The 7,149-nt window shown below is 32.5% G+C and overlaps 1 non-coding gene and 2 pseudogenes across 1 annotated transcript; 2 read left to right on the forward strand and 1 right to left on the reverse strand.

The window, feature by feature from the left end:
• Positions 1-195: 195 nt before the first annotated feature.
• TRNAN-GUU (transfer RNA asparagine (anticodon GUU)) lies at positions 196-269 on the reverse strand. The gene has a single exon. It is a non-coding gene; the product is annotated as a tRNA-Asn (tRNA).
• A 353-nt stretch (positions 270-622) lies between these two features.
• On the forward strand, positions 623-3,168 carry LOC105134767 (probable E3 ubiquitin-protein ligase ARI1; annotated as a pseudogene).
• Positions 3,169-5,444: 2,276 nt separating this feature from the next.
• The window catches only part of LOC105134768 (probable E3 ubiquitin-protein ligase ARI1), a 4,987-nt pseudogene continuing 3,282 nt past the window's right edge, over positions 5,445-7,149 (forward strand).

Below are 7,149 nucleotides of genomic sequence, written 5' to 3' on the forward strand. Positions count from 1 at the left end.
GGAGGTAATTTTTGTTTAAATGCGCTATTGTAAATTTAACTAAATCACATCTGATCGAGTATAATTAGGTCTAAACCAGATCCAGTGGGCTTGTTTACTCGTTGGTTCGAATGAGTTGGGCTATTCACAAATACAAAGTGCTTAAAAATAGAAATCAAGATTAAGTTAAAGGCTAATAAATAAAATTAATAAAAACGCTAGAGGAAGGGCTTGAACCTTCGACCTTGTGGTTAACAGCCACACGCTCTAACCAACTGAGCTACTCCAGCACTGTTGCAATTGTCTGCAGCAAATTAAAGAACATAATTTTATTGTCGCTTCTTAATCCTACCTTTCAGTAATATCTAACAAGAGGAGAGGAAGGGGAATTCCAAAACAAAAGGACAAGAAAGGAAGTTGCTGCAGTATTTGTTACTCTGGGAGGGTTGTCTTTATGCTTGAATTCTTAGAGTTAGAGCATAGCATACAAAAAAGTCTAAAAGGGTACGCCACCAATAATTGTTCAGTTTTTAGTGTGAAAAGACCGAATTTTTATGCCATTTTTATGGTGATTTTTGTGTATTTTGTTGTGAATTGGGTTTTACTGTGTTTAATCTTGGGTATTTGAATGAGGAATTTATTAATGTTGTATGTGTAGCTGTTGATCCTTTTCAGTTGTGAGGTGTTTTGTGCTTCAATTATTGAGCTTTTTCGTTTGTTAGTGTTTTTTTTTCGTCTCCAATTTGTGAGGAAGAACCTAAAGGAAGTAGACTTTGGTGATTAGTAGCTTAATTGAGCTCTAATGGTGATTGGTAACTTTATCGAGCTTGGTTGGATGGTTATATTGAAGATTATGTGTAGATAGTTGTTGGATTTTTAGTGTGGTAAAGTAATTTTTTGTTACCCTTTTTGGGTTTCTTGCATGTGATCACAAAAGAGTTCCTCTTGGCTTCACAGGTTAACTTCTGAAAGCAAAAACAGGATCACACTTTTTGAACTGTCTTCTTGTAATTTCGATTATTGATATTTTGATTTGGGATTTGTTGATTTAGAGGGAAGATTTGCTGAGTCATGGAGTTGCTATCACTAAAAGAACACCGTGCACAGACATTGTTGATCCGTTATCAATTGGATGTTGAAAAGCTACTTGCTGTGCTTGTGGAGAAGGGAAAATCGTCCTTGTTTACTGAAGCAGTTGTGACTGTTTTTGAACATCTCGACAATGATGTGCCACTGATTTCATCCTCTACGATAACTTGTGATTATGCATAGAGGATGTATCTGGTGATAAGGTCACAAGAATGGAATGTGTCCATTGTTTCTGCAATGATTGTAAGCATTGCACCCATTCTCAATGAGTGATTTTCTCTTTTCAGCTGCAAATCATATCATTTCTGATGTGCATAATTCTATAAATACATTGATTTCAGACGTTAGGTGTTGGTCAAAGTTAGTATGTTTGTATCCAATTTTGTTGTAGATGCTCATACCTAGATCCAAAAATTGTGCTTGCCTGTTGGTAAAACCATTTTGAACTTCTATTTGGAACTTTAGCAACTGATGACAGTATATGAATGTATTGGTAGTATATTGACATATTATTAGGGGCTATACCTAATGCTAATTTTCAATCATGATTAAACTCTTTAGAGCTTCTTTTCTCTTCAGCATCCTTTTCTTGTTAAATCTCTTTTACTGATTTTGCCTTTTGAAGGATGGAACAAAACACTTCATTATTTAAATAAATGGGGTTCAGAGCAGGTGCATCCGGTGCCTGGAACACAACTGTAGTGCCTTTTGCAATGAAGCTATTGTCAGGAATTTAGTTAGTATAAGACATCCTGATTTAGCAGAGAAATTTGCTTACTTTCTTCTTGAGTCATATATTGAGGACAATAAAATGGTTAAATGGTGCCCAAGCATCCCTCATTGTGGGAATGCTATATGAGCTGAGGACGATGAAGTTTGCGAGGTAGAATGTTCATGTGGTTTTTTTCTCAGTTGCTTATCAGAAGTACACTCGTCTTGTTCATGCTTAATGTGGGAGCGCTGGAGCAAGTCGTGCAGAGATGAATTTGAAACTGTTAACTGGATCACGGTTCATACAAAGTCTTGTCCAAAGTGCCCCAAACCTGTCGAGAAAAATGGTGGCTGCAACCTTATGAGCTGTATCTATGGCAGTCATTTTGGTCAGAATTCTTTCCTCTGTCTCTCTATCACCAATGTGTAAATTTGCATCTTGATGCTTATTTATCCAAAAGAAAAGGAATTAGATGCATATGATTTGTAACACAGGGATGTGGATTTTAAAAATTTGCTCTCAAGTTATTGAATGCTAACCTTGATAATACTCATATAAACCTGGCAGCATGGTCTGGCATGACTTGGCTGTCTTTTATCTGCTTGGATTGTTGGGCTTGACTCAGGATGGCTTACTGCCAATCACTTCTGGATTCATTTTACTGATTTTCACATTCTTGCAACTTCTTGTTTATTCTTTATATATATGTCGTTCAATGAAGTTGGGTTACATAAATACTTTGCTCTTCTCCTTGTCTTTTGTCACAGTTGGGTGTGTGTGGGTAGAGACCACACCTAGTCAAGAATAGTGGGTCACAGTTGTGGTCGCTACAAAGAAGACCGAGATAAACAAACTGAAAGGGCCAAACAGGTTCTCTATTATCATAAGCGCTACAAAGCTCATACAAATGCCCTTTAGTTTGAAAGTAAACTGAGGGAGTCAATCCCATGCAATGTGTCAGCTGCCCAAGAGAGGGAATTGAGACTCAAAAGATTTTAGCTCGGTAACTACTGGACTCAAACCTTTTATGCAATGAACCATTTCGTGTGGCACGCAGAATGAGGTCTTGTATTGTTGTTGCTACTTTGTCTGCGACATGGAGTAGGGAGCCATTGCAGTTCCTGTAATCCATGCCCTCTTTTTTATGCTGTAGATCTCGGGTTATAGCGTGTGCCAATATAGATACACGGTATTGGCAAGCTAATTGAGGCTCGGTTAGCTTTCAAGAGATGCATTATAAAACTAGTCTATAATATTAGCCGGTATTCTGTAGTGGGTTTATATTATTATTTTTTTAAATGTAAAAAAAAATATTTAAGAATGTAAAAAATATTTTAATAGTGTAATTAAACCTAATTAAGTGAATTAATTTTTAAACCTTCACTTAATTTTTTGCAGATCCAAGTAATGTAAGGTTGACAACTATGTCAAATCCAAGCGTAGATCCAGTAGTCTTGGATTTGGCAATTGTATAAGACCCACGTTCTAATTTACTTAATCTAATTTACTTGAATGGTTTGTTAAAATTTTTTTGCTAACTAATAATTTCTTGTGGATTTCTGATGTATTGTTAAAAAAACAACAACAAATATCTCAGCCAAACACTACCAAATTTTAATAAATAGATCTAGAATTTAAGCTAAATTTTGCTATGTTGATAACAATTGTTAGATACATGTTCTCATTTTTGCAACTTTAAAAAACTCTTATCAAGAACAAAGAAAAATTACTCTTGCAAGCTTTTCTTGTTAACAACATAATTATATACAACACAAGTATATATCTATTGTCCTCCCATGAAATATTGATCAAACATATTCAAAATTCTCTTGTTTTTCCTTTTAATTTGTTATTCAAATTTTTTGTTAATCATCTCTAATCCTTCTATTTGAATATGATATGATTTCCAAATTCACGACACTTGAGTCTAGAATGATTGTTAGATCTATGATAATTGGGTCTGTCATGGACACTTAGGCTTGAAATGATTGCTAGATCCAAAGTTTATTGAGTCTGAAAGGATTATCAAACCCTAATATTTATCTTTTTTCTTGTTCAATTTACTTTTATTTTCTTTGTGATCCAAAGTTTATTGAGTTTGAAAGGATTATCAAACCCTAATATTTATCTTTTTTCTTGTTCAATTTACTTTTATTTTCTTTGTGATCCAAAGTTTATTGAGTTTGAAAGGATTATCAAACCCTAATATTTATCTTTTTTCTTGTTCAATTTACTTTTATTTTCTTTGTGATCTGAATGGTAAAAAGTTAAAAGAAAAGAAAATAAAAGAAAATAAAATAAAAGTCAAAGAAACATTTATAGTTTATAAAAAAAATTAAAAATTAAAAGTAAAATTATTATTATTATAATTCACAATAATTTTTTTTTATCAATCTAAAATGATTTTTCCATAATCATTAACAAGCTTTTGTTATAATATTTACATTTGTGCCCATGATTTTGGGCTTGCATGCTAAGCAAGGCAACACGTGTTTGATGGGGTTAGACAAACCTTAGGATCTGAAATCTGATTACTTCAGCGTGTAATTGCACTGCCTGACATCCGTGCATGAAAAAAAAGCTCTCTCTCTCTCTCTGTTTTTTGTTTTGGAGAAAGGAAAATTTTTAATCTGCCATCAGAATCGTAGAAAACAGGAAATGAGAGAGAGCTCAAAAACCAACAGAAGATGCCTTTTGCTGTTAGATCTTCACCAATGGCATTGACTAAGCAGCTTTCTTCATGTGTCTGTTTTTGGGTTTCTATAATACCATTTCACGAGGCTCTTCCTGCATGGCGGCAGCCTTACAGTTTATCTAATCCTAACATGAAGATTCGAACTTTATGTTTAGTTAATTGTTTGAAGCCCATTATCTCTAGTTATAGTTTACCCTCCAATGAGGACATTTTCCATCCCATTGTTATAGAGGTCCGGCACGAGAACATTGGATCATGGTTCCTGGGTGTTCCCCCTCTTCTCTGATTGTTAGGGCTAAATCACGAGGAGTTAAATTTTCATCATTTTTAGTAAATATATCAATCTTTTTTCTTAGCAGACTAAAAGAGAATGCTTATTCCAGTACGTGAAATTTGGTTGAAAACACCAACTGATTGTATAATAAATATATACATATATAGAGAGAGGGAGCGGGAGATGGACTTGCCTTCTAACATCATCTTTTGGAGATCCGATGCTAGTTCCTACAAATTAATGGCTATATCTTGCACTAAATCAAATGTGCTTAGGAGTTTGTAGAGATTTTTGTTTTCTTTTGGGCTAAACAAAAGCAATAAATGCAACTGCCACCGTTTTAAATAATCCAGGAAGCATGTCTGTCAGTTTCCTTTGAAAATTGATGCTTGGCTTGCTCAACAACGAGGCTATTGTCTTAAACCAGATCGGAAACCTCTCCTGTTACATTGCTCTGCAAATCTCGAGTATTAAGATAATAAAACCTGCTCTCCATCAACTCCAAAAGCTCTTGGAGGGAGAGATTTTTGTTAGTTTTGTGGGAACGATGGCCTGTTTGAAAAGTTTAACATTTTTATAATCTATGATTATATGATTGGATTTTCCAAGTTGACTCGTCACCTCGATCCAAATTAGAACCTTCTTGAGATACGATCCATGGTCAGAACTTAGCTCTGGTTCATAAGAAAGAAAAAATGGTACATGTTCCATGTCGAGGGATGCGTTTCTCAAAAGTAAGAAGAAAATGTCGAGGGAGGTGAGAGCACGTAAACGACATGTAGTCTGGAATCTAATGATTCGTCGTCGGCTGCAAACATGGAAGTTCTCTTCTTTGAAAGAAACGACATGTAGCCCAATGATAAAAGAATAATAAAGCGCATTTCATACAAGATGAGCGATACGTCGTCTAACAACGATATAGCCCAACTGCTACCATAACAGGAAACCCCACGTGTCAGGTCACAACTGCAATTGCACAAGGATAGCCGAACACATGAATATACTTCAAACTTGGCTTTGGTAGTCATTAAATTTGTCTCATTTTTTACTCAAGTCAAACGAGAGAAAGTCTCTAGAAAAAACATTTTTCATAACTGCTACATGCATTATTTATGGCTTCCTTGTGTGTTCCTGCGTGGAATTTTTTTATTTATTTATAGAAATTCAATGCACCGATATCTTTGTTATTTTATTAAAAATAAATTATAAACACCTAATTTTTTAGTTAAAAGGTTAAAAGAAAAGGTGATAATTTATATATGGATAAAGTTTGTATTTATATCTGATATTTCTAAACTTCTAGCTTATTTCTAGACCAATACTTTTAAACATTACTATACATCAAGCTTAAATGAATATAAATTTAATGAGATGTTAAATTTAATATTTTTAAACTTATTAATATGTCAAATCCAAATAAATAGAGGCCTCTAGCCCTGCTATTCTTAGACTAGACACCATGTTATGTCCAAATAAATATAAATCTAACGAGTTGTCAAATCTAATATCTTTAAAATTGATTATTCATTGTCATATCTATAAATCATTATAGGTTTTATATTGGATCATAAAATTTTATTTGTTTATTTTTATAACTTTTAAAATAAAATGCCAATATTACAAATATTCTTCTTTCATCCCTCGTTAATGTTAATTTCATGGATATTTTATCTCACATTAAAATTAATACCAAAGATATAACCCTAATAAGTGTTATAAAGGTATAAAAACTTCCTAAAACCTTAAGAGAAATCTTTTTTTACAAGTTTCAAGAATATAATATTTTTAGAATTACAGAGGTAAGTAATTTATAATTTTTTTATAACTAAAATAGTATTTATCATATTAAAACTAAAAACTTTTATTTATAACAATAAATATTTATTCTCTTATTTATTATAATAATTTATTTAAAAGTCACTAACTTTATCCTAAGATTATCCTAAAATCCCTTCAAAAATTTATGTTTTGTGGGTTATAGACTTTCGACATAAAGTTATAAGTTTCATAAAAAATAAACTATATTGTTAAAATTTATAATTGATCCTTAAATTCAATTACTAAAAAAACATATTTTTAATCATTTTATATCTTGTATTATATAATTGTTTTTTTATTAACATAAATATTTGAATCAGTTCATGCATAATTTAATTAATTCCACAAATTTTAAAATATTATTTAAAAAACTCAAACTTATAAACATTAAAAATCAAACCCAATATATGTATTCATACATTGTATATTCGGTAAGAGTTGGTTTCGGTACCCCATCTCCTCAATCTCACCGGCTTCTTATCCATGACAGAGGAGCAATCGATCAATCCTGATAAGTACTGATATTACAAAACCCACGGTATTGCATTTGACAAAAAAAAAAAAAAAAAAAAAAAAAAAAAG

This window comes from Populus euphratica, unplaced genomic scaffold (genome assembly GCF_000495115.2).
Source record: "Populus euphratica unplaced genomic scaffold, PopEup_1.0 scaffold91.1, whole genome shotgun sequence".
Lineage (NCBI taxonomy): Eukaryota > Viridiplantae > Streptophyta > Magnoliopsida > Malpighiales > Salicaceae > Populus > Populus euphratica.